Consider the following 26977-nt stretch of genomic DNA (forward strand, 5'->3'; position numbering starts at 1 on the left):
AATAGAGTGATCATATTTTTCATGGTTACCTGTTTTAACAGGAGTTTCTTAGATTACACATGACCCATAGTTAACCCAGACCTCACACAGATTACTCACCACTCGTCGGGGAGTTGAACACGCTTATCTGTGGACCAAGCCGATTGATGTTTCACCGCACCTACCAAAGGGAATCGGGTTCCCTCATGCACTTAGGAAAAAAGAAAGACCACGTGGGCGCCAGATATCAGGGGACCTGCCCCGATAATCACGTAGGTTCTTTTCTATTTTCCTAAGCGTCAGCTGGCTTGAGAAATAAAGGCACAGAGTACAAAAGAGAGAAATTTTAAAGCTGGGCGTCCGGGGGAGACATCACACGTTGGTAGGATCCATGATGCCCCACAAGCCACAATAACCAGCAAGTTTTTATTAGGGAGTTTCAAAAGGGGAGGGAGTATATGAATAGGTGTGGGTGACAGACATCAAGTACTTAACAGGGTAATAGAATATCACAAGGCAAGTGGAGGCAGGGCGAGATCACAGGACCACAGGACCGAGGCGAAATTAAAATTGCTAATGAAGTTTTGGGCACCACTGTCATTGATAACATCTTATCAGGAGACAGGGTTTTGAGATCAACCGGTGTGACCAAAATTTATTAGGTGGGAATTTCCTCTTCCTAATAAGCCTGGGAGTGCTATGGGGGACTGGAGTTTATTTCGTCCCTGCAGTCTCAACCATAAGAGACAGGTACGCCCCGGGGGGGCCAGTTCAGAGACCTACCCCTAGGTGTGCATTCTCTTTCTCAGGGACGTTCCATGCTGAGAAAAAGAATTCAGCAACAATAGCCAAGATCTGGAAGCAATCTAAACGTCCATCAACAGATGAATGTGGTACAAATACACAACGGAGCACTATTCAGCCAAAAAAAAAAAAAAAAAAAATGAGATGCTGTCACTTGCAACAAGGGATGGAAATGGAGGTCACTGTTAAGTGACAAAAGCCAGGCACAGAAAGACAAAATTCACATGTTGTCACCTATTTGTGGGAGCTAAAAATGAAAACAAATAAACTCATGGTGATACCAGAACGATCGTTACCAGAGGCTTAGAAGGGTAGTTGAAGGTGGGGAAAGGAGGATGATTAATGAGTATAAAAATATAGCTAGAATGTATAAGATTTCGTATTTTATAGCACAACAGGGTGATTACAGTCAACAATAATTTATTGTACATTTTAAAATAACTAAAAGAGGCAGGGCACGGTGGCTCATGCCTGTAATCCCAGCACTTTGGGAGGCTGAAGTGGGCGGATCACATGAGGTCAGGAGTTCGAGACCAGCCTGGCCAACCAGGTGAAACCCCGTCCCTACTAAAAATACAAAAAATTAGCCGGTGAGGTGGCGGGCACTTGTAATCCCAGCTACTTGGGAGGCTGAGGCAGGAGAATCGCTTGAACCCGGGAGGCAGAGGTTGCAGTGAGCCGAGATCGCATCATTGCACTCCAGCCTGGGCAACAGGACAAGACTCTGTCTCAAAAAAATAAAAATAAATAAAAATAAAAAATAAAATAACTAAAAGAGTGTAAGTGAATTGTTTGTAACACAAAGAAAGGATAAAAGCTTGAGGTGATGGATACCCCATTTACCCTGATAGGATTATTATGCATTGCATGCTTGTATCAAAATATCTCATATATCCCATAAATACACTCACCTACTGTGTACTCACAAAATCTTTTTTTAAATACAAGGAAAAAAATTAGAAACATCGTAAATGTCCATCCACAGGACAATGGATAAATTGTGCTTTATTCACACAATAGAGTATTATATGGCAGAGAAAATGAACTGCAGCTACACAAAAATATGAATACATCATAAAAACAAAATATTGTGTGAAAAAGTAGCTAAACTGCAGAAAATATATTATTCTTATAAAACCCCAAACCAAATAAGCTAAACAAAATAATATTTCAACATACATCCATTTGTAATAAAGTGATTTTCAAAAGGCATGAGAAGGAGCAACACAAAATTTAGGATATTACTTTTACTGTGAAGGCAAGTGAATAGAAGGAAGAAAAATACTGAAAGATAATCATAATTGGTAATGTTCTAGTTAAACAGGTTCATGATGCTTTTTTTATTATTAAATGTCTGTTTTATATATGTTACAAATAGTTCATAAACTATTACATGAAATAAATTTAGAGAAGCAAATTGATAGACTATTTTTGTTAACATAAAATTATATATGTATTATATAGTACATAAAACTATACATATTTATTTATATCAATTTTATTTATTTCCATGTGCACAGAGGAAAAATCTAAGGTTGTACAGTAAATACTTGAGTGATAAGCATAGGGAAATTAAATAAAGAGAAAAGAGTGTAGCTATTTTGCCTTTCATTTAATTTACGTCTCTATTACTTGCATTTATTTCAAAGCACATAGGCTATTTTATAACTATGTTAACACCAAAATTAAAAAGAATCTAAAGAATTGTAATTATAAGGTTTTACCTGTCTGCATAGTTTTCTGAGAAGTATTTGAAAAGCAGCAAAGGACACTATAAGCTTAGCACCATGTTAACTACCATGTTAACCAATCCTTGACTTTTATCTCTTCAAATTCCTTATAGATTCTGTTTCTTAATTAATACGTACAATATCCTCTAATAGCCAAATCTTATTCTTATATTACTCACAATTACTAACCTTTCTTTTTTCCCTCCATTTATTTGTTTTCTCTCTTATCTTCTTCTTAATTTTTCCCTTGGCAGCATCTAAAAGTTTAAAAAGACTTGGGCAGTTTGCTCCCTCTCCCTCTCCCCTCTCCCCTCTCCCCTCTCCCCTCTCCCCTCTCCCCTCTCCCCTCTTTCCACGGTCTCCCTCTGATGCCCAGCCGAAGCTGGACGGTACTGCTGCCATCTCAGCTCACTGCAACCTCCCTGCCTGATTCTCCTGCCTCAGCCTGCCGAGTGCCTGCGATTGCAGGCGCGCACCGCCCCGCCTGACTGGTTTTCGTATTTTTTTGGTGGAGACGGGGTTTCGCTGTGTTGGCTGGGCTGGTCTCCAGCTCCTAACCGCGAGTGATCAGCCAGCCTCGGCCTCCCGAGGTGCCGGGATTGCAGACAGAGTCTGGTTAACTCAGTGCTCAATGGTGCCCAGGCTGGAGTGCAGTGGCGTGATCTTGGCCCGCTACAACCACCTCCCAGCCGCCTGCCTTGGCCTCCCAAAGTGCCGAGATTGCAGCCTCTGCCCGGCTGCCGCCCCGTCTGGGAAGTGAGGAGCGTCTCCGCCTGGCTGCCCAGTCTGGAAAGTGAGGAGCGTCTCTGCCCGGCCGCCATCCCATCTAGGAAACAAGGAGCGCCTCTTCCCAGCCGCCATCACATCTGGGAAGTGAGGAGCCTCTCTGCCCGGCCGCCCATGGTCTGAGATGTGGGGAGCACCTCTGCCCTGCTGCCCAGTCCGGGATGTGAGGAGCGTCTCTGCCCGGCCGCCCCGTCTGAGAAGTGAGAAGACCCTCTGCCTGGCAACCGCCCCGTCTGAGAAGTGAGGAGCCCCTCCGCCCAGCAGCCACCCCGTCTGGGAAGTGAGGAGCGTCTCCGCCCGGCAGCCACCTCGTCCGGGAGGGAGGTGGGGGGGTCAGCCCCCCACCCGGCCAGCCACCCCATCCGGGAGGGAGGTGGAGGGATCAGCCCCCCGCCCGACCAGCCACCCTGTCCGGGAGGTGAGGGGCGCCTCTGCCCGGCCACCCCTAATGGGAAGTGAGGAGCCCCTCTGCCCGGCCAGCCGCTCCGTCCGGGAGGGAGGTGGGGGGGTCAGCCCCCCGCCCGGCCAGCCAACCCGTCCAGGAGGGAGGTGGGGGGGCCAGCCCCCCGCCCGGCGAGCCGCCCCGTCCGGAAGGGAGGTGGGGGGGTTAGCCCACCGCCCAGCCTGCCGCCCTGTCCAGGAGGGAGGTGGGGGTTCGGCCCCCCGCCTGGCCGGCCACCCGGTCGGAGAGGTGAGGGGCGCCTCTGCCCGGCCGCCCCTACTGGGAAGTGAGGAGCCCCTCTGCCCGGCCAGCCGCTCTGTCCGGGAGGGAGGTGGGGGGGTCAGCCCCCCGCCCGGCCAGCCACCCCGTCCGGAAGGGAGGTGGGGGGGTCAACCCCCCGCCTGGCCAGCCGCCCCGTCCGGGAGGTGAGGGGCACCTCTGCCCGGCCGCCCCTACTGGGAAGTGAGGAGCCCCCCCCGCCCGGCCAGCCGCCCCGTCCGGGAGGGAGGTGGGGGGGTCAGCCCCTCGCCAAGCAAGCCGCCCCGTCCGGGAGGTGAGGGGCGCCTCTGCCCGGCCGCCCCTACTGGGAAGTGAGGAGCCCCTCAGCCCGGCCAGCCGCCCCGTCCGGGAGGGAGGTGGGGGGGTCAGCCCACCGCCCAGCCTGCCACCCTGTCCGGGAGGGAGGTGGGGGGGTCAGCCCCCCGCCCGGCCAGCCAACCCGTCCAGGAGGGAGGTGGGGGGGGTCAGTCCCCCGCCCGGCCAGCCGCCCCGTCCACGGGGGAGGTGGGGGGGCCAGCCCCCCGCCCGGCGAGCCGCCCCGTCCGGAAGGGAGGTGGGGGGGTTAGCCCACCGCCCAGCCTGCCGCCCTGTCCGGGAGGGAGGTGGGGGTTCGGCCCCCCGCCTGGCCGGCCACCCGGTCCGAGAGGTGAGGGGCGCCTCTGCCCGGCCGCCCCTACTGGGAAGTGAGGAGCCCCTCTGCCCGGCCAGCCGCTCTGTCCGGGAGGGAGGTGGGGGGGTCAGCCCCCGGCCTGGCCAGCCACCCCGTCCGGAAGGGAGGTGGGGGGGTCAACCCCCCGCCTGGCCAGCCGCCCCGTCTGGGAGGTGAGGGGCACCTCTGCCCGGCCGCCCCTACTGGGAAGTGAGGAGCCCCTCAGCCCGGCCAGCCGCCCCGTCCGGGAGGGAGGTGGGGGGGTCAGCCCACCGCCCAGCCTGCCACCCTGTCCGGGAGGGAGGTGGGGGGTCAGCCCCCCGCCTGGCCAGCCGCCCCGTCCGGGAGGGAGGTGGGGGGGTCAGCCCACTGCCCAGCCTGCCGCCCTGTCCGGGAGGGAGGTGGGGGTTCGGCCCCCCGCCTGACCAGCCGCCCCATCCGGGAGGTGAGGGGCGCCTCTGCCCGGCCGCCCCTACTGGGAAGTGAGGAGCCCCTCTGCCCGGCCAGCCGCCCCGACCAGGAGGGAGGTGGGGGGGGGGTCAGCCCCCTGCCCGGCCAGCCACCCCGTCCGGGAGGTGAGGGGCACCTCTGCCCGGCCGCCCCTACTGGGAAGTGAGGAGCCCCTCTGCCCGGCCACCACCCCGGCTTGGAGGTGTACCCAACAGCTCATTGAGAACGGGTCATGATGACAATGGCGGTTTTGTGGAATGGAAAGGGGGGAAAGGTGGGGAAAAGATTGAGAAATCGGATGGTTGCCGTGTCTGTGTAGAAAGAGGTAGACATGGGAGACTTTTCATTTTGTTCTGTACTAAGAAAAAATTCTTCTGCCTTGGGATCCTGTTGATCTGTGACCCTACCCCCAACCCTGTGCTCTCTGAAACATGTGCTGTATCCACTCAGGGTTGAATGGATTAAGGGCGGTGCAAGATGTGCTTTGTTAAACAGATGCTTGAAGGCAGCATGCTCGTTAAGAGCCATCACCACTCCCTAATCTCAAGTACCCAGGGACACAAACACTGCGGAAGGCTGCAGGGTCCTCTGCCTAGGGAAACCAGAGACCTTTGTTCACTTGCTTATCTGCTGACCTTCCCTCCACTATTGTCCTGTAACCCTACCAAATCCCCCTCTGCGAGAAACACCCAAGAATGATCAATAAAAAAAAAAAAAATAAAAAAAAAAATAAAAATAAAAAGACTTGGAAGTTTCAGCTCTAACATTAAAAATTATTTTATTGATTAAAGAATTTGAAGGATTAAAATAATTGATATTTTAATCAACTTTATTATGCTTGTTGGAAGAATCTTACAAGATACATATAGCAGATAAAACTGTTTAATTTGCCAGGCATGGTGGTGCACATCTGTAATTCCAGCATTTTGGGAGGCCAAAGCAGGCAGATCACTTGAGCTCAGGAGTTTGACACCAGCCTGGGCAACATCGCAAAACCATGCCCCTACCAAAAGTACAAAAATGAGCCAGGCATGGTGGAGTGCACCTGTAGCCCCAGCTACTCAGCAGGCTGAGGTGGGAGGATCACTTGAGCCCAGCAGGTCAAGGCTGCAGCGAGCCAAGATCATGCTACTGCACTCCAGCTTGGGTGACAGAGTGAGGCACTGTCTCGAAAAAAAGAAGAAAAAAGAAAAAAGTTTAATTATAGTTGTATCCCAGTATAAATATACGGCATTTAGAAACCCATCTAAAATACAATACTCTCCTAGGTCCACCAGAATGCAACCTCTAGTTAATCTAGGGAGTATAAGGTGTTATTAGCAGAAACTATGTGAATGCAACTATTAAGCAGTCTATTGGAAAATATAAAAAATGAATTATTTTAATTAGAAAATGGAAAAGGAGGACGGGTGTGGTGGCTCATGTCTGTAATCCCAGCACTTTGGGAGGCCAAGGCAAGTGGATCACTTGAGGTCAGGAGTTTGAGATCAGCCTGGGGAACATGGCGAAACCTCATCTTTACTAAAAATACAAAAATTAGCCATGCATGGTGGTGGACACTTGTAATCTCAGCTACTGAAGAGGCTGAGGCAGGAGAATCACTTGAACCTGGGAGGCGGAGGTTGCAGTAAGCTGAGATTGTGCCACTGCACTCCAGCCTGGGCAACAGAGCGAGACTGTCTCAAAATTAAAAAAAAAAAAAAAAAGAAGAAGAAGAAAAAAAAAAAAGAAAAAGAACATGGAAAAGGAGAATGTTAATTTGCCACCACATTAACTACTCCGTTCTACAAAAGACAACCATTTTCCTGGCTAGAAGCAAAGGTTACCGATGTGATTTTTGTATTATCCAGCTTGGGAATGTCAGTTTCTTGAATCTTTAGTTGACGTCTTTCATCGGTTTTTGGGAAACTTTTAAGCATTATTCTCTTTATATATTGCTTCTTCCTCATTTGCTTTTCTTTCCTTCTTTGATTCCAGTTACAATGTTAGATCTCATTACTGTGTCTCACATGTCTCTAACATTTTCTTCTGTATCTTTCTTTTTTTTCCCTCCTGATGTGACTTCTATTTACTAATTCTTTTTGTGTGTGTGTCTAATCTACTGAAAAAATCTATCTAAATTGTTAATTTTAGATAATGAATTTTTTATTCCAGGATTTATACCTGATTCTTTCTTATAGTTGATAAATCTCTATTTTCTTAAATATATTAATCATAACTATTTAAACTTCATTGCCAGCTAACTCAACATCTGGATTACCTGTAGGGCTGTTACTATTTTTTTCTCTTGTTTTTCAGTCATGTAGGCATATCTAGTAATTTTTTTATTAAAAGTTATGTATGCTGTATTAAAAAATTCTAGAGTTTCTAGATGATGTTATCCATCTCTCAAGATTATTTATCCTCCACTAAGCAAACAGAATGATGGATGATGATCGAAACCCAACCGGGGACTAGGCAGAGATGGGATTACAATTCCAGTAAGGCTCCACTTACCTCTGATTCATTCCTATCCCTCCTGGGTATTCTACAGAGGGTCTGTGTTACTGGAAGCAGAAGACAATAAAAGAAATTTATGTAATAGTATAAACCCATAACTACAAACTGAATAGGAATTAGCTGCTCATCTTTTTCCTGAAAGTTATAGGTTATCCAGTAAAATAAGGGGAAAATAAAGGAGGAAGAAACAATATGATCCAGAAAATGGGCGACCAAACCCAAAAGAGAGGTAAAGGATATATCCAGAATGAAGACAAAAGAACTTAATATCACAGTTGCTTAACAGGCCTTGAGAACAGTAAGTCCAAATGGAGTATGTTAAATGGATCTAGGAGAGAATCCTGAAATGAAATTAACTGAATACCTGATGTGTCTGAACCTTTTCAAAGGTAATTTATACTACAACACATCACAAACACAGAAAACTAAACAAATTTTATTGACTGGGTGCGGTGGCTCATGCCTGTAATCCCAGCACTTTGGGAGGCCAAGGCAAGCAGATCACGAAGTCAGGAGATTGAGACCATCCTGGCTAACATAGTGAGATCCTATCTCTACTAAAAATAGAAAAAATTAGCCAGGTGTGGTGGCACACGCCTGTAATCCCAGCTACTCAGGAGGCTGAGGCAGGAGAATCGCTTGAACCTGGGAGGCAGAGGTTGCAGTGAGCCAAGATCGCACCACTGCACACCAGCCTAGGCAACAGAGCGAGACTCCATCTCAAAAAATAAATAAATAAAATAAAATAATAATAATAATAATTATTAACTGTAAGGAATAAAAAAGTTGTGCTAGAAAGGAACCATTATATGGTTCAGCTGTGAACAGCATAGCATCTACATAGCCATAACAATTAAAGTATTAAATTATCAAAGTTACAATAATGAAATCCTATTTAGGTGGATGGGGGGAAGAAAGTAAATGTAGGGGGAAATAGTGGTTTAAAAAGTAGCTAAATTCGGCCGGGCGCGGTGGCTCACGCCTGTAATCCCAGCACTTTGGGGGGCCGAGGCGGGCGGATCACAAGGTCAGGAGATTGAGAACATCCTGGCTAACATGATGAAACTCCATCTCTACTAAAAACACAAAAAATTAGCCAGGCATGGTCGCGGGCACCTGTAGTCCCAGCTACTCGGGAGGCTGAGGCAGGAGAATGGCGTGAACCTGGGAGGCGGAGCTTGCAGTGAGCCAAGATTGCGCCACTGCACTCCAGCCTGGGTGACAGAGCGAAACTCCGTCTCAAAAAAAAAAAAAAAAAAAGAAAAATAAAAAAATAAAAAGTAGCTAAATTCTAATCATCCATAGAGCCTAAAACTGAAAAATGTAGAAATGATTACATAAACAAATTATGAAATCATATCTATCAGAGATAGGTATCAAAACAGACTGCTAAAAGAGTTTGAAATGCCTGCTTCTGGAAATTGGGTTTGGGAAGAATCATTTTGAAATTATCAATTAGTGGGAGGGTAGAATAATGACATTTTGAGATATGCCAAGACTCAGAAAATTTACTTCCCAGACAACATTTTGTAAAAAGTTATTTGACAGTGTACTCTAACAGTCAAGGCAGAACACTAAGAGAGAGGAAGACATGAATCTAAGAAAACAATGGATCCAACCCAGAAGACCAGCGAGGGGAGATCCTAGGATAAGAGATATAGCAGGCCTTGAGGGTAGAAAATGGTCTAGACTACACTAGGCAGGCAAGAACATCTCCAGAGAAAAGAAATGAACTCTAAGGAATAGTATAATTAAAAGGATGGAAAATCTTTTCATTATGGCAGTTATATGATCTTTTTGTCAACAATAAAAAACAAGAGGGAGAACTAGAAACTCTAAGAAAAACAAAAACTATGAGAAAGTGATGGTTCGAATACGAAGCAAAACTAAGATACAGCATGGTTTTAAGCAACTGATAGAATATAAATGATGTACTTGATGCTGTGACTAAAACATTCTCCTTTGAGAGTCCTAGCAATCATAATATTAGATCCATGAAACGGAAATGCAATTCTTGCATATGACTTGGCACTGTAGTAACACTATTTATATAATGACAGTGATTTAAATGCTAATTATTGGTCTTAAAGATTTAAAGTGACTCTATGAACAGAAAAAGAAAGACAATTCTTGTTGTAGATATTAACTACTGAAAACCTAAAAGAAGACAATGGGGAGAAAAAAATGGAGGAAAGGATAGAGATACCAATATATTTAACTTATGTAAGACAGAATAAAATAATTGACTACAATTGATGGAACAAGAAGCAGAGTTACAAGTATGTTACTTATTAATACCAAATTAGCCGATAGAAAAACTAATTACAACACAACTTACAAACATTGAGAGAGTAAAGGTAGGTGAGACAAAGGAGTAATTTAAAGTGAGCCAGTCAACTGATCTTGTCTAGGGTTGAGTGTGGAGAACATTTGTTATATTTTGATTGCCTAGTATCTGATTCCGCCTCCTATGTTCAGTGAATATTTGTCCACATGCCTTTCACCATCAGTGCTGAAGAAGCCAATCTTGCTTCCCCAGCTCCCTTTGCAGCTGGGACATATTACTTGAATTAGGAACCCACATGTTAATAGTGGTTAGCACATGCAATTTCTTTAGCCTATAATAAATATTCCCTAATTCCACTTCCTTGCCTTTGCTTGAAAATGTCTATTCATCCTCCACCTCTCAGTTTAGATAATGATTTCCTCTCCGAAGCCCTTCCTTGTCCCCATGACATATGCAGGTGAAGTAATAGCACTCACCTGCATTGTAATGAAGTATTTGCTTGTTTTATTGCCTAATATATTTTCTTTTTTATTCTTTTTAACTCCTCTATCATTCCTAATATTGCTTAATATAATAAAAGTTCCTTGTCTGAAGGGACCATGGCATGTTTACCATTATGTCTGGTACATAGTGAGTATGCTCAATAAATATTAGTTGAATAAACAAAAATTATAGCATGTTTAGTATTTTTTTTCTAAATCACCTAACTTATAAATATGAAACCTTAACAGGATGATAAACATACCTTCAATACTTGAATCTGTCTGGCTTCCTGAAGATGATGATGAGGAAGAAGGAAACATAGGATCATCTGAAGAAAAAGATGTCACTGATCTATGTTGGGATCGGTGCTGGTTTTGGTTTTGCTTTCTTTTTTTCTTTCGTTTGTGTTTACCTTAAAGAGATATAAAATGGAACACAATTACTTTCCCAAATATTAGCAACATATGAGAAACATATACATTAATTTATAAAATGTATCTTAAATTACCCAAAAGGCCTTAAAGCAAGCATAAACTCCTACCTTCATATTTGCCAGCCTTGGCATCTTCAGGATTTCTGTGAGTGGACTTCTTATCCATGTCTATTAAACCTCCCTGCCATGTCTATAAAACCAAAATATTGACACATTATTAGAGAATTTAAAATGCAAAATGATATTTCTGGGGACAAAGAAAATGAAAATGATAACCTCAGCACTAACATTTTGGGCTGGATTATTCTTTGTTGTGAAGGGCTTTCCTATGGATTTTAGGCTGTTGAGCCACATTTCTGGCCTCTACCCACTAGATGCCAATAGCACCTTTATGTGTGATGACCCAAAATGGCTCCAGACATTAACAACTGTCCCTTGGGGGGCAACTACTGTTGAGAACCACAATTCTATTGAGAACAAATGGACTAGAGTAGTAGTAATAGAGACAGAAAGAAGAGGCTGAATTCAAGAATCAGAATCACCAGGAATTACTGGTGGACTGGCTATGAAGGAAAGAAAGAAATAAGGATAACTTCTAGAATGTTGGCATGACCAATTGGGTAGACAACAATACCATTAACTGAGATATGCCAACACTAAGGAAGGAATATGTTTGGAATAATATTCCACTAAAATACAGAACAGAAACTCATAAAGTTTTTCTTTTTGAGACAGAGTCTCACTCTGTCAACCAGGCTGGAGTGCAGTCGTGCAATCTCGGCTTACTGCAACCTCTGCCTCCTGGGTTCAAGTGATTCTTGTGCCTCAGCCTCCTGAGTAGCTGGGATTACAAGCGCCCACCACCACGCCTGGCTCATTTTTTTTTGCATTTTTAGTAGAGACAGGGTTTCACCATGTTGGGTAGGCTGGTCTTGAACTCCTGACCTCAAACGATCTGCCCGCCTTGGCCTACCAAAGTGCTGGGATTACAGGCGTGAGCCATCATGCCCGGCCCAGAAGTTTCTTTTCAAGGCATACCTAAATAGCAATTTCGTAGATGCCTAGAGACTAAGTAAATATGTTATTTACTCCATGTTGACAACAAAGATTATTTGAATAGAGAAAAGGCACTCACAGTAATAAGTCTGAGAATCTTCAGTACAATATTTGAAGCCACAAGGCTGAATGATACCACAAAAGGAAAACAGCACAAATGGAGTACTAAATACTCATCTTTCATAACTGAAAGTCAAAAGATAATGTCTAAGGTGGATATTGTCTAAATTAGGAAACATTACTATAAATATATTATTTTAAAATATGTATCTAGAGAAAGAGCTAAAAGAATTGAAGGAAGCTGCCTATGGCAAGTTAGATGGAGTACTGTAGTATTTTTTGGTTTTTAAAATGAATAAATATTATTTTGACAAAAATTTAAAAGTAAATAAATCTCCTCCAAGCACACAAAGAGTAAGTGGGAATTCTCATCCAAGATGCCAGACTTCCTTCCTAGTCATATTAAAATTATGGTTAAGCAATAAACAAAGAAAGTAAAAGGTGAGGAGTACAAAAGTGTGGAAAACTGCAGGGGTTCAAAGGAAAAAAAAATCTCAGGATAAAGCTGTTCAAAGGACTCAAGAGCAATAGTTCCAAATAAGAACAAAATATCAATGGGTTCTAACAAAGTTGTTATCAAGAATACTAGCAACATTTCCCTAAAAACCATGGACTTCAAGAGAAATATAACCTAGGCACATTCCTGAGACTTGCAATGAATAATATTTATAAAGTCACAATAAAATGTTATTTTGAGTTTTTATTTTTTCATTTTATTTTTTTTTTACCTTATTTATTTATTTAGGCAGGGTGTTGCTTTGCTGCCCAAGCTGAAATGCAGTGGTGCAATCATAGCTTATGACAGCTCCAAACTCCAGGGCTCAAGCGATCCTCCTTCCTAAGTCTCCCAAAGTGTTGGGATTACAGGTGTGAGCCACTGAGCCTAACTATTGTCATTGGTTTTTAACATGTGAATCCAATTTACAGAGGAAAACACTGAAGTGTTCATAACAGTTACAGAACAAAAGTTAACTTATCCAATTATAATGCTATAAATGTAAAGGCAGAGCTGTCAGGACACGAAAGGTGGAGAAGAAAAAGAAAAGGTAGCGGGAAAGGAGTGCTAATATCCTATGAAATCAAGAGAGAGTGATAAAACTTGTGATAGTGATAGAACAAGAAATATGTGTTTATATATATTAATTGCTTAAGTCTACAAGAGTAAACAAAAGAGAAAATAAAAACACTTTATGAAATCTGTGGAGAAAGCAGCCAGCAGGAGCAGAGGCTGTTAAAATTGAGATGAGCCCTCATCTATCACAGCAGAAACTCAGAGGACAATAAATAAATTTGAGAAAAAACAGTATGGGCATACTATTTAGAAATGCAGAAACAATCACCAAAATAACTAAACATAAAAAATGTTTACGGTGTTTGTCTCTAGGGATGTGGATCCAGAAAGAGGAGAAAGCAGGTGGGATGGAGACTACTGCTTTTCATTACCAACTCTTACATGCAATTTGATCTTTTAATCATGTGCACATATTATGTTGCTAAATGTTTTTAAAAGTTTTTTAAAAAGAGTGAATTGGGAAGTGAGGAAATAAAAGACAATAAACTATATTTTACCATGAAAGCAGAAAAATGGCATAGTGGTTGGAGGAATTACTGAGGTCGGGGTGAGTTTTTAAAATGAGATTCTACTGGTTTTTTTCTTAAAAAAATTTTCAGTAAAATTTACTGAAATTTATATACAGTAAAATTCACATGTGTGTACAGTATTAAGAGTTTTAACACACGCATAGATACTTGTAACCACCATTAACAGGATACAGAACAATTCCAATACCCAAAGAATTTCCTCATGCTACTCCCTGGTAGTGAGACCCTCTCCCCACCTTTAACCCTGGGCAACCACTCATCTATCTGTTCACTGTCCGTTTAGTCTTACTTTTTCCAGAATGTCATATAAATGAAATCATAAGTATTTAACCATTTGATATTGGTTTCCTTCACTTAATATAACACACCTGAGATTCATCGAAGCTACTGCATATATCAGTGTTTGCTCCTTTTTACCCAGTCCCACTCCATTGTGAAGATGTACCACACTGTGTTTATCCACGTTCACTCACTTAGGGACATTTAGTTCATGTAGTTCTTCTTGTTTAGTCTGCTAATATGGTAGATTACACTGATTAATTTTCAAACGTTGAACCAACCTTTTAGGACTTTTTTGGCAATTATAAATAATGCTGCTATAAACATTCATTTACAGATTTTTGTGTTAACGTAAATTTTTATTTCCCTAGGATAAACACACAAAAGGGGAATTGCAGGGTTACATAGTAAGTGTATGCTTAACTTCCTAAGAAACTGCACAACTGTTCACCAAAGTGGCTGTAGTAATGCATGAATGTTCTAGTTGCTCCACATCCTTGTCAGGACTTGGTATTATTTTTTAATTCTATCCATTCTGATAACTGTTTAATATTACCTCCTGGTTTTAATTTGCATTTCCCTAATGATTAATGATGTTGAAAGTATTTTCACGTGCTTATTTGCTAGCTGTATATCACTGGCGAAGTGTCCAACTTTTTGCCTATTTTTTAAATTGGGTTATTTGGTTTCTTGTTAGGTTTTGGAAATTCTTTATATATTCTGGATATAAAAGCCTTTGGTCAAGTATGTGATTTGCAAATATTTTCTCCTAACATGGTTTGTCTTTCATTCTCTTTACGGTACCCTTTATATAGCAAAATACTTTTTGATGAAATTCAATTGATCTTTTTCTTTATAGATAGTGCTTTTGTTGTTACCTAATAATTCTTTGCCTAACCCAATGTCACCAACATTTTCTTCTATGTTTTCCTAAAGAATTTTAGGTTTTAGGCTGGGCGCCGTGGCTCATGCCTGTAATCCCAGCACTTTGGGAGGCCGAGGCGGGCAGATCACGAGGTCAGGAGATGGAGACCATCCTGGCTAACACAGTGAAACCCCGTCTCTACTAAAAATACAAAAAATTAGCCAGGCATGGTGGCAGGTGCCTGTAGTCCCAGCTACTCAGGAGGCTGAGGCAGGAGAATGGCGTGAACCCAGAAGGTGGAGCTTGCAGTGAGCCAAGATCCTGCCACTGCACTCCAGCCTGGTGGACAGAGCGAGACTCCATCTCAAAAAAAAAAAAAAAAAAAAAAAGAATTTTAGGTTTTAAAATCAGCTCATGTGAATCCTTCAGCTCTGCTCTTCATTCTAAAAACTCTTTTGCTAATTTAGTTCCTTTACCTTTCCTTATCAACTTTACAATCAAGTAACCTATGCCTACAAAAATCTCGCTTGGACTTTGACTGTAATCAAATTCATGGATCTATTTAGGGAGAACTGACATTTTAACTATACTGAATTTTCCAATCCATGAACACTATGGGTCTTCTTTCATCAGCATTTTGTAGTTTTTAGCACACAAATCCCACACATACTTTGTTAGATTTATACCAGAGTATTTCACTTCTGAGGGAGGAGAGTGGGTCAGTTTCCAAATCCCACACATACTTTGTTAGATTTATACCAGAGTATTTCACTTCTGAGGGAGGAGAGTGGGTCAGTTTCCAAATCCCACACATACTTTGTTAGATTTCTACCTAAGTATTTCATTTGTGAGGGAGGAGATTGGGTCAGTTTCCAAATCCCACACATACTTTGTTAGATTTCTACCTAAGTATTTCATTTGTGAGGGAGGAGATTGGGTCAGTTTCCAAATCCCACACATAATTTGTTAGATTTCTACCTAAGTATTTCATTTGTGAGGGAGGAGAGTGGGTCAGTTTCCAACGGTTCATTGTTAGTGTAGAAATAGGATTATGTATGTTAAGCTTGTATCCTGCAACCTGCTAAATTTGTTAGCTCTACCAGCTTTTTAAATAGACTTCTTGAGACTTACTATATAATTTTCATCTGCAAATATAATTTTATTTCTTCTTTTCCAATCAGAATGCTTTTTCTCCCATTTTCTTGACTTACTATAACTGCTAGGATTTCCAGTAAAATATTAAACAGTAGTGGAAGAGACATCCTTGCTTAGTTCCCAATCTTGGAGGGTAGAGAGCATTCAGTCTTTCACCATTAAATATAACAATAGCTATGGGTTTTGTCGATGACTTTTATTAGGTTCTCTTCTATTACTTGTTTGCTGAGTTTTAAGAATCATGAATGAATGCTGAATCTTCTTAAGTGTTTTTCTGCATCTATTAATAGTATCATGTAGTTTTTCTTATTTAGTCTGTTAATACGGAGGATTATATGATGTTCAAATATTCCATTCCTGGGATGAGACTTCATCACAATGTACTATTTTTCTAATATACTGCTGAATTCAATTTGCTATTATTTTTTGAGGAAGTTGTATCTTTGTTCATGAGGGATTTTAACTTTTAGATTTGTTTTTTGTATTGTCTTTATCTGGTTTTGGTATCCAGAAAATGCTGCCTTCGTAAAATGAGTTAAGTGTTTCTTCCTTTTCTATGATCCAAAGAGCTTGTAAGAGAACTGTTATTTTTTCGTCCTTGAATGTTTGGTGAAATTTGCCAGTGAAATTATCTCGGCCTGGAGCTTTCTTTTTTTTTAAAGTTATTATTCTTTTTTTTTCTTCCTGGCAAGAAGAGTCTTGCCAGGGTTTGTTTTTTGGTTGTTGTTTTGTTTGTTTGTTTTTCTCACAAATTCTATTTCTTTAATACTTATAGGACTATTTCATTTACCTATTTTGTCCTGGGTGAGTTTTGGTAATTTTGATAGTGGCCCATTTCTCTCACATTATTAAATTTATAAGTACAGAGGTGTTCGTGTATTGCCTCATCCTTTTTAATGTCTGTTGGGTTGGGAGTGCTCTTAGAGCACGTATGTTTGTTTCTTTTTTAAATTTGTACTTAAATTTTTATTTGCTGATCTTCTCTGTATCATTCCAATTTTAGTATACGTGCTACTGAAGCAAGCACTAGCACAGATGTTATAGGAATGACTTCAATAAAACACTGAAGACAAGGTAGACCTGCAGCATAACTGATCCTCAAACCTTGTTATCATTGATTTCTTCTTTCAATTCCATATCCAGTCAGATATTTGATTTGTCCTTGTCAATATTTCTTCTGATTTCTCTTCATTCCCAATACTGCTTGGCACAGTCTCCTACCTAAATGATTCCCCTGCCACTTAACTAGTCTCGTTGCTTTTTCCCACTGTCATGCATTTTTCATACTGCTACCAGATTTATCTTTTTAGACCTCAAATGGTTCAACACTGCCCACAAGATAAAGGCCTTCCACATCTGGCTTAGTTCTGGTGTTCTGAATAACACTTTTTCCCTAAATCAAGGGTTTTTAACATTTAAATTTGAGAAGGAGGAGTCAACAAATCTCCTAAAATTAAGCATAAAATGTTGTATGGATGTGAATTTTATTTCCAGAGCAAGATCTACAGCTTTTTAAAAAAATTTATTTTTAGGCTGGGTCTCATGGCTCACACCTATAATACCAGCACTTGGGAAGGCCGGGGTGGGTTGATTGCTTAGGCCAGGAGTTTGAGACCACCCAGGCCAACGTAGCAAAACCCATATCTACTAAAGATACAAAAATTAGTCAGGTGTGATGGTGCACACCTATGGTCCCAGCTACTCGGGAGGCTGAAGCATGAGAATCACTTGAACCCAGGAGGCAGATGTTGCAGTGAGCCAAGATTGCACCAGCCTGGGTGACAAAGCAAGACTGTCTCAGAAAAACATAATTTTTATATATTTAGAGGGTACGAGTGCAGAATTCTTAGATGTACATATTGCACAGTGGTGAAGCCTGGGCTTTTAGTGTACCCATTACCAAAATTGTGAGCATTGTTCCCAGTATGTAACTTTTCAACCCTCACCCCCCTCCCGTCCTCCCACCTTTTGTAGTCTGCAGTGTCTATATGTACGTGTACCCATCGCTTCTCAGCTCCTACTTGAAGTGAGAACATGTGATATTTGGCTTTCTGAGTTATTTCGGTTAGGATAATGGCTCCCAGTTCTATCCATGTTGCTGAAAAAACATGACTTTTTAATGGCTAAATAGTATTCCATGGCATACACACACACACACACACACACACACACACACACACACACACACACACACCACACCACATTTTCTTTACCCAATCCTCTGTTGATGGAGGGTCTACAGATTTTATCAGATATTCAAAATGAGATAATTGTACTCTGAATCCTTCAACCTTGTCTCTGTATCGAGAACACACTACAGGTGGGGTGCAGTGGCTCACACCTGTAATCCCAGCACTTTGGGAGGCCAAGGTGGGAGGACTGCTTGAAGCCAGGAGTTCAAGACCAGCCTGGGCAACATAGTGAGACCCTGTCTCTACAAAAAATACAAAAATTAGCCGGGCATGGTGGTGCACACCTGTAGTCCCAGATACTCAGGAGGCTGAGGTGGAGGCTGCAGTGAGCTCTGATCACGCCACTGCACTCCAGCCTGGGCGACAGAGTGAGATCCTGTCTCAAAAACGAACAAACAAAAAAACAAAAAAAACACTAAAAACAAACTACAGCCTCCACCTCCCTCAATAGTGAGTACAGAGTTATCACTCCTCTCTCTGAAATTAGATTTATAATATTTTAGTGACCTAGCCTAACCTTAACATTTTACAGATGAGTAAACACATCTAGCACTTTTACCTGATTTGTCCAAAGTTGCTCTTATACTATTTGTATTCTGTGCAACTGAGATGGGATTTATCTGCTATTTTATGTGGCCTTTTTATGAAGGCCTTTTCATGTTTCTCCTTCAGGTCGGAACTAAACCTCAGAGTTCTTCAAAACCCCAATTACCTTTATTGTCTTACATAAGCTAGCTGCCCAAATGTTTGCTGAGAATAGTGATAACCACTGTCATATTGAGGTAGAGGAAGGGGGCTGGTTGGTGGGTACTGGTTTAGGGGTACTTTTTTAAGGAAGCATGAGCACATTTTGGATATGCAAAATATTATTAAGTTTAGAGCTTAGATTTGGAAAAACAACACTTAAGCATCTGTGTAAAGAGAGCTCTGAGAAAAGGGTTTTCAGACAGAACCCAAATTTCTCAAGAAGAACCCTCTAAACAGCATTAAGGAAAAAAATTCCTCTGTAGAAGCGACTAAGAAAAAAAGGAATACTCAGTATTTGGGAAAGAGAAAGGAATGAATGATAATAACGCCAGATTGAGTAAGCTACACAATAAATCCAAATTTCAGCCCTACCACATCCAACTTATGTTGCCTTGAGCAAATTATTCAATTTTTCTGTGCCTCAATTTTCTCATGTCTGCCTACTTAAGGACTGCGTGGGAAGATTAAATAAAATGCATGTAAAGCACTTAGGTCAGTGCCTTACTCTTAAGGCACTCTTAAGGGTTTGAGAAGGAAGGGAGGGACGTGAAGTGGAATGGTCCTTGGTACATTTTTGTTACGTGGCAGTAGGATTCTGAAACAGGGGGCATAATTACAAAGAAAGTTGGAGTAAGAAGTGGGGGTGCGGGCATCACACTTTCCTGGTGAGTATCTGAGGGCCCATCACAACTGTAGGAAGCGGAAGGGCTAATAAGTGTCAGGCCAAGAGCACACCCTCCAGGGTGCATCTGAGAAGTCGGCGGCCGTCGAGTATTAGCGCTTAAATACTACGAGAGCTTTCATGACAAAGGACACATCTTTTGGGGAAACTCAGAGCTTGGGAGCGGCCTCATTAGCGGGGGACCGGGCAGAGGGGGGCTACCAACAGTCCCCTCGGAGTGACCGAAGGGAGATTGAGGAAAGAGTGAGGTGGGAAGAAAATGGCGGCGCGGCCTCTACCGGTTTGCCTTCACACTCTAGCCACAGCCCCGGCTGGAACGGTCACTTACCGGAAACTGCAGAGAAACAACCTATTTGGTCCGACTTGACAACCTCAACCGGACCGAAGGTGCTGAACAACCAGTGCGGCTAGCGCCGCGAAACCCAACGCCCGACCGCGTAGGGAACGTCACAGCGCGCGCACGCGCAACAGTCGACTAGAAATGTCCGGCCTACGCCACAGAGCGGGGCGGGAGCGGAAGCGACTCTTCCGGTCGCGGGAGCCTTAGGCAAGAGCTGCTGGACGGGAGGGAGGGAGGGGAGGGGCGCGGGGACTCAAGCCACGGTTTTTCTGTCTGCGGCTTGCACCCCTCTCGAAGCGTTTTCACGCACATGTGAGGAACCTCACACCCTGGGGCCGATTTCTTTAGTAGATTGGCGCCCAAATGGCAAAGATTTCCAGGGATTTGTTTGGGATTCCATATTTTTGTAGATTTGCCGAGATTGGATACTAGTACAATATTGAGAATTCCCGTCCAGCAATGTGGCTATTTTTTTAAATTAATTCAGTTCTCCCTTTGTTTTTCAGGTAAAGCATTGCAGTTCGCTTGGTGTTGTGCTCATTTAACATTTTTTCATAGCTATTTTTGTTATTGTAGTTTGTTTTACTAATAGACTATTAATCCATTAGTATCCTTGTATAAGAATGGCTTTTGATTGTTCATCTATCTGGACACTTCACTAAACCTTCGTATTCTAAAAATTTGACAGGCAGTCCTCTTTGATTTGTAGGTAAGAATTTATCTGTAAAGAACAATTTTGGCTTTTCCCAAGAATCCAGTGCAACACTGAATAGTAGCCGGAGGTACTTATTTCTTACCAGGAGTTATTTTGGATTGCATCTTAGGTTTCATTCAAGATATCTTCTGCAGGTTTATGGTGTGTGTGTGAGTGGGTGTATAGGCAAATTATGTTCTTTTCGTAGTTTACCATATCGTTTTTTTTTTTAATCAGCAAATGACTAAGTTTTACCAAGTATTTTCAGTATCAGTCTTTGAGATGATTGTATGGCCTTTTTTTCCATTACTCTACAATAAAATAACTACAATAATAGATTTTCTAATGGTGAGCCAAACTTAGAATCCTGGTATGTTATTTCTTCAGTATATTGCTGGATGCAATTTGCTGTGTAGTTAATTTTGGATTTTCATGTATGCACCTAAGTTAGATTGGCTTATGGTTTTCTTTTACTGTCCTTGTCTAGTTTTGGTATCAGGTTGTGCTAGGAGTCAGACAGGTTATTTTTGTATGACCTGGAATAGACATAGCATGTGTGAATGATACATTCCTTAGGTTTTGAAGAACTCATCTTTAAAGCCTTCTGGGTGTGGTGCCATCTTAATGGATAGTTTTGTTTTTTATATAGCGTCCATCGTTATTGATACCTAGAATTTTTTCTTTTGCTTCTTGAGAAAATTAGTTTTTTTCTACAAAAGTATTGGCCGGGTGCGGTGACTCACGCCTGTGATCCCAGCACATTGGGAGGCCGAGGAGGGCGGATCACGAGGTCAGGAGATCCAGACCATCCTGGCTAACACGGTGAAACTCCGTCTCTACTAAAAATACGACAACGAAAAATTAGCCGGGCATGGTGGCGGGCGCCTGTAGTCCCAGCTACTCAGGAGGCTGAAGCAGGAGAATGGCTTGAACCCGGGAGGCGGAGCTTGCAGTGAGCTGAGATTTCGCTACTGCACTCCAGCCTGGGGGACAGAGCGAGACTCCATCTTTAAAAAAAAAGTCAGCTATATTTTCTAACATTTAAAAAAATCTCATATTGTTCTCAACCATCCTTATATATTCTTATATATATATTATTATATATTGTATTGGAGTCTTTTTCTTGATCATATTTATCAAACCAGCTTTTGGTTTTATAGATAAAATCTGTCTTAAAAGTAATTCCTCTTTCATTAATGTATGCCTTCATTAATTTCTTCTTATCTCTTTGGGTTTATTTTGTTCTTTTTATAGAATCTTGGAAGCTTAACTTTCCTTTAAAATGTTTAATATGAAATATTACCAGAATGTACAGTTACAGAAAATATAATGAACACTTGTATACCGACCATCTAGCTTTATCCCATTTTAACATTTTCTCTTATTTGCTTCAGATTTTAACATTCAGTTAGAGCTCCTTGTGAAACTGCCTGCAATCTCATTCTCCCTCTCTTCCTCTCTGAAATTAACTACTTCATTGAATTTGGTATCTGTCATTCCCATGAAAGCTTTTATGTATGCTCCAAATACATGTAGCGATGTTAAGTAGCATAAAGTACTGTTTTATGCTTTTTAAACCTAATATAAATGATATGCATGTCACTTACTTTTGCCACCTATAATTATGTATGTAAAATTTATCCAGGATGATTCCTGTAGTTCTAGTTTTATTTTAACTGCTGAATAGTATTCCATTGTATAATTGTACCACCATTTATCCATTCTCCAGTTGCTAGCAATTTAATGATTCCTGATTTCTGTCATTATAACATGAGTTAGTTCTTGCACACAGCTTCTTAGACATATGGTAAGAATTTCCTTAGGATAATGTCTAGAAATGGAATTGCAAGGTGGAAGGGTTTGCACAGTTCAACTTTGATATTGCTAAATTGTTCTCCAGTGGTTGTACCAACTTACCCTCCATCAGCAATGTAGGAGAGCTGCTGTTGCTCCATTCCATGCCAACACAGGTTATTTTTTTGCCCCAGTTTTGTTTTGTTGTTTGTTTTTTTTTGCTGTTACCAACTGCTGACAGTAAATTTTCTTGTACATGTTTCCTGGTGCACGTGTGCAAGAGTTTCTCTGACTATAAAGCTAATGCAGTTATTAGCTCTATTTTGTTTTCGGTATGTTTTTTAAAAGCATGTACATGTCCCCCTCATTTGAGATTTCTCCCTGTTAATACTAACACTTAACTTATTCATAGATATATCTCACTCATTTTTTTCTATGTATCATGCTTCCTGTTCTCTTTACTGCCTTTGGTTTGACAGTCTCTTTTTCCAGTTTTTTTCCCGCTTTAGTGGTTTGAAAGTTATATTTGATTTTTATTCTATGAATAGTAGTTACTCTTCTAACTCATTTAAAGGTATATCTTTATATATATGTGTGTGTGTGTGTTTAGAATTCATCAGTATCCATATGAGGCAGTCTGTGTAGTGGTTAAGAGTGGAGCCTGTGAGGCCAGATTACCTGGATTCAGATCCTAGCACTACCACTTATTAGCTGAGTAACCTAGAGCTTATTACATAAACTCTCTGTGCCTCAGTTGTTTCATCTGTAAAGTGGGGATAATACAGCATATACCTCATGAGGTTGTTCTAAGATTAATATGTTAATATATGTAACATTCTTAGGACAGTGCCTAATGCTTGGATCTCTTTACCAGATTTTTCATCTATGGAATGGGCAGAAGACTTGCCTATCAGAGTTGTTACAAAAATTCAGTGCATTATTGTATTCATTCATTTTAATACACTAAGCACCTGCTATGCACTTTTGAATTAGACATGGTTCTCGGCTTCAGTGGTCTCATAAGGGAACAGACATGAAATGCAATTTCAATACGATTTAACCTTAATACTCTTCCCATGTTCTCTCTTGTCCCCCTTCTAATCTGTGCTCCACATTAAGAGGCAAAACATTAATCAGATCATGCATCCTCTGCCCATAATATGTTAACTTTCATTATACTTTACATAAACCATAAACTTCTCACCATGGCCTGAGCCCTCAGGTTCTAAACCCTGTGCCTCCCTCTCTAACCTCATCAACTATCATTCTCCTGATTTCTACCAAATTCCCACCACACTATCCTCTTCTCAGTTCCTTGAGCCAACACTCTTCAGTGCCCTCTGCTCAGATTACTGATCCACCCTGACAGCTCTTCCCACGACTGACTCATCTTTCAGATCTCAGCTTGATTAGGTCAGGCAGTTAGTTACAAGCAACGGAATCCACTCTGGTTGAGAAAGAAAAGGACTTTAAAAAAATCATGTAGCTCACAGAATCTCTAGGAGAGCCAGAGGCCAAATGTGGAAACAACGGTACCCAAACACACTAGAGGATCTAGTGAGAATCCATTGCTGCTGCCACCATTGACACCAAAACTGCAACTTCCACAAACACTGGCGGTCCCCACTGGTAGCCAGGAGTTAGGCATGTTTCCTTCTTCATCTTGCTCACTTTTTTTTTTTTTTTTTTTTTGGAGATGGAGTCTCACTCTGTCACCCAGGCTGGAGTGCAGTGGCATGATCTCGGCTCACTGCAACCTCTGCCTCCCAGGTTCAAGCAATTCTCCTGCCTCAGCCTCCCGAGTAGCTGGGACTACAGGTGCCCGCCACCACGCCCGGCTAATTTTTGTATTTTTAGTAGAGACGAGGTTTTACCTGTTGGCCAGGCTGGTCTCGAACTCCTGACCTTGTGATCCGCCCTCCTCGGCCTCCCAAAGTGCTGGGATTACAGGCGCGAGCCACTGTGCCCTGCCTGTCTTGCTCACTTTCAAGTTGAAATTTTGCATTGGCTATGCCTGCTTGGTGGGGCCTAGGTCACATTGCTGTGCTACAAAGGGGGTCAAGGAGGCAAGTTTTCTCATAGGAAATGCCTCAGACTTTATAAGCGTGTTGAAAAGTGCTGGGTATTCAGAAAACATGTCACATGAACATGAGATAATGTGTTACCTCAGCATTAAGGCCTTCTCTGACAACCCCAGTACATTTTCCCCACAGCAGCCCCATCAATCTTTTCCTGTACTCTGTCATTTTCTTCAAGGCACTTGTCACAACTTGTATTCTTATGTACTTAATTTGTTCAAATGTCTTATAAATTCTGGGGCCATAGAGTCTATGCGTGGAGTTTCAAATAAGTATATTTCAAACAGCCAAAAATAATTTTAAAATGTATTTTAGTCTTTAGCATGGGTCTCTTGAAAGAAAAAAGAATTAAAAAGTCACAGTTCCCAGCAGTTCCCGTAGTTTCTGTTTGTTGTTTTGTTTTGTTTTTTCTTATTTCCATGGCTGCTTTTGCAGTGTTTCCATAGTTTCAAATTCCCTCCTCTCTCTTCTTTAATTCTCCCCAATCCTTATGTGGATCTGTTTAGCTACTCTCCATAAACCTTTCCCTTAGAGCTCACCTTTCAAATGTTTTTCTGCCTGTTCTCTTATTTTGCATCACAAACATCCAGAACAGGTCTGAGAGGTACACTTTCTTAGGACACTGGGGAGAGAAGTGGAGAGGCAAAGTCTTTGTCAGCCTGGAGGCTGGGAAGATTTACACACTGATCAGTTTTCTGTACCACTTGTGATTGACCTGCAGATTAGAAGTCTGAGGAGGACAGGGACAATATCTGTTCTATTTGTAACTCCCACAATCTGACAAATATGTAGTCAACATTTGTTTTCTGGAAAAAGAAAAGCTGAGCAATTGAGGTATGGGAAAGGAAGTATACAGCACAGAGCAAGGATTCTTGACATAGTGAAGGTGAAACCGCCTTTGCAGAAATTATGACAGCCAATTATGACAGTGAAAGAGATCTGACCTAGCCAACTCCATCTCACTTCTAACCCCCAAGCTGTTCTTGTGCATTCCTGAGTGTAGGCGGAACTAACTTTGGGAGGAACTTACAGTTTTACTTTGAAACAAAGATGCCAACAGTCCTGTCTCAGAACAAACCCCCTTCCTGCCTGGGGACCAGACTTTGTAGGACTAACAAATGAGCCACAACATTAGAAATTATAGTTTAGGAGTCATGCAGCTATAGGCCACAAGATTCTAAGCCTCCCCAATTGCTCCTAGGGATAACATCACTATTATAAAACCTACGGTTGGTGCTCAAGGTATTTTCAGACCCCTCCCTGGACGGATCAGCTGCTCCCACCCAGATTGATGGTCTTGTGGCTTCCACTCAGGAACTGACTCAGCACAAGAGGACAGCTTTGACTCCCCATTTCCTGGGGGACCAGTCAGCACTCCCCACTACCTGCCCCCCATCCATGAGATTATCCTTAAAAACCCCAGTCTCCGAATTTTCAGGGAGACTGATTTGAGCAATAATAAAACTGCAGTCTCCTGTACAACCAGCTGTGTGAATTAAACTCTTTCTCTGTTACAATTCCTTTGTCTTGATAAATCGGCTCTATTTGGGCAGTGGGCAAAATGAACCCGATGGGCAGTTACTAAGGGTGAAGTGTGGGAGTAGGGTTACAGATTAAAGGATAGTTTAGGAAAGGCATCCCAGAGGTGAGGCCAAAGCAGAATCTTGAAGGGCAAGAATTATCCAGGCAAAGAAGGTAAGGATAGAGAAGAGTATTCAGGCCAGGTGTGGTGGCTAACGCCTGTAATCAGCTGTTTGGGAGGCTGAGGTGGGCAGGTCACTGGAGCCTGGAAGTTTAAGACCAGCCTGGGCAACACGGTGAAACTCCATCTCTACAGAAAATACAAAAAAATTAGCCGGGCATGGTGTTGCATGCCTGTAGTCCTATCTACTTGGGAGGCAGAGGTGGAAGGATCACCTGAACCCAGGGAGGTCAAGGCTGCAGTGAGCTGTAATTGCGCCACTGGACTGCAGCCTGGGTGACAGAGTAAGACCCTATCTCAAAAAAGAATATTCCAGATAGACATATAGCACAAGCTCAGACAAATATCAGATAGCTTGGAGTGGTGTTGCTAAATGCAAAGTAGAAATGTCAGGAGGTGAGGCCGGAACGGTACAAGTGGCATGGAGGGCCTTGTATGGCACTCCATGAGGCTGGGCTTTTTCCTATGGGCTATGAAGCCACAGTGTGGGTGGGGTGGGAGTCATATTCAGATTTTCATTTGAGACAGATCATCAGGTGACACTGTAGAGGTTGGATTTCAAAGAGGCACAACTAAAAATAGGAAGAATAGTTGTAAGTTAAAAAATAATGTAGGCCTGAAACAGGACAGTAGTACTGAGGAGGGGTAAGTAGTAGGAATACTTTTAAAGAAATTATTTGGAGATCAAATTGGCAGTGCAGGGTGGGTTACTGGATAGGGAAGATGAGGGAGGAATCTAAAATAGTGTCCAAACTTTTGGCTCGGACAATGATGTCATTTAGGTAGAAAAAATTGAGGAGTAATAGGTTGGCAGTAGTGGGGAAGGTAGGAAGATTTCCAGTTCCGTATGGTGAAGTGGTTCTTAAAGTCCCTATGGGATTCCTGAATTTAGATGTGCAGCAGGTACTCA

The 26977-nt window shown here is 42.2% G+C and overlaps 1 protein-coding gene across 8 annotated transcripts in view; it reads right to left on the reverse strand.

The window, feature by feature from the left end:
• TRAF5 (TNF receptor associated factor 5) overlaps positions 1–26977 on the reverse strand; it is a 91969-nt gene that overhangs the window by 14347 nt on the left and 50645 nt on the right. For 5 of the 8 annotated variants that reach the window (XM_055370775.2, XM_004028353.4, XM_063708790.1 and 2 more), the window contains 5 exons: positions 10930–11011; positions 10651–10800; positions 7616–7665; positions 2703–2770; positions 100–160 (listed from right to left, as the gene is read on the reverse strand). The gene's annotated coding sequence lies outside the window, so the exon portion shown is untranslated. Of the gene's footprint in view, positions 1–99; positions 191–2702; positions 2771–5930; positions 6283–7615; positions 7666–10650; positions 10801–10929; positions 11012–26977 lie in introns of those variants that run through there. The other 3 variants (XM_063708787.1, XM_063708784.1, XM_055370759.2) reach the window with 2 other exon arrangements.

Source organism: Gorilla gorilla, chromosome 1 (assembly GCF_029281585.2).
Source record: "Gorilla gorilla gorilla isolate KB3781 chromosome 1, NHGRI_mGorGor1-v2.1_pri, whole genome shotgun sequence".
NCBI classification, from domain to species: domain Eukaryota; kingdom Metazoa; phylum Chordata; class Mammalia; order Primates; family Hominidae; genus Gorilla; species Gorilla gorilla.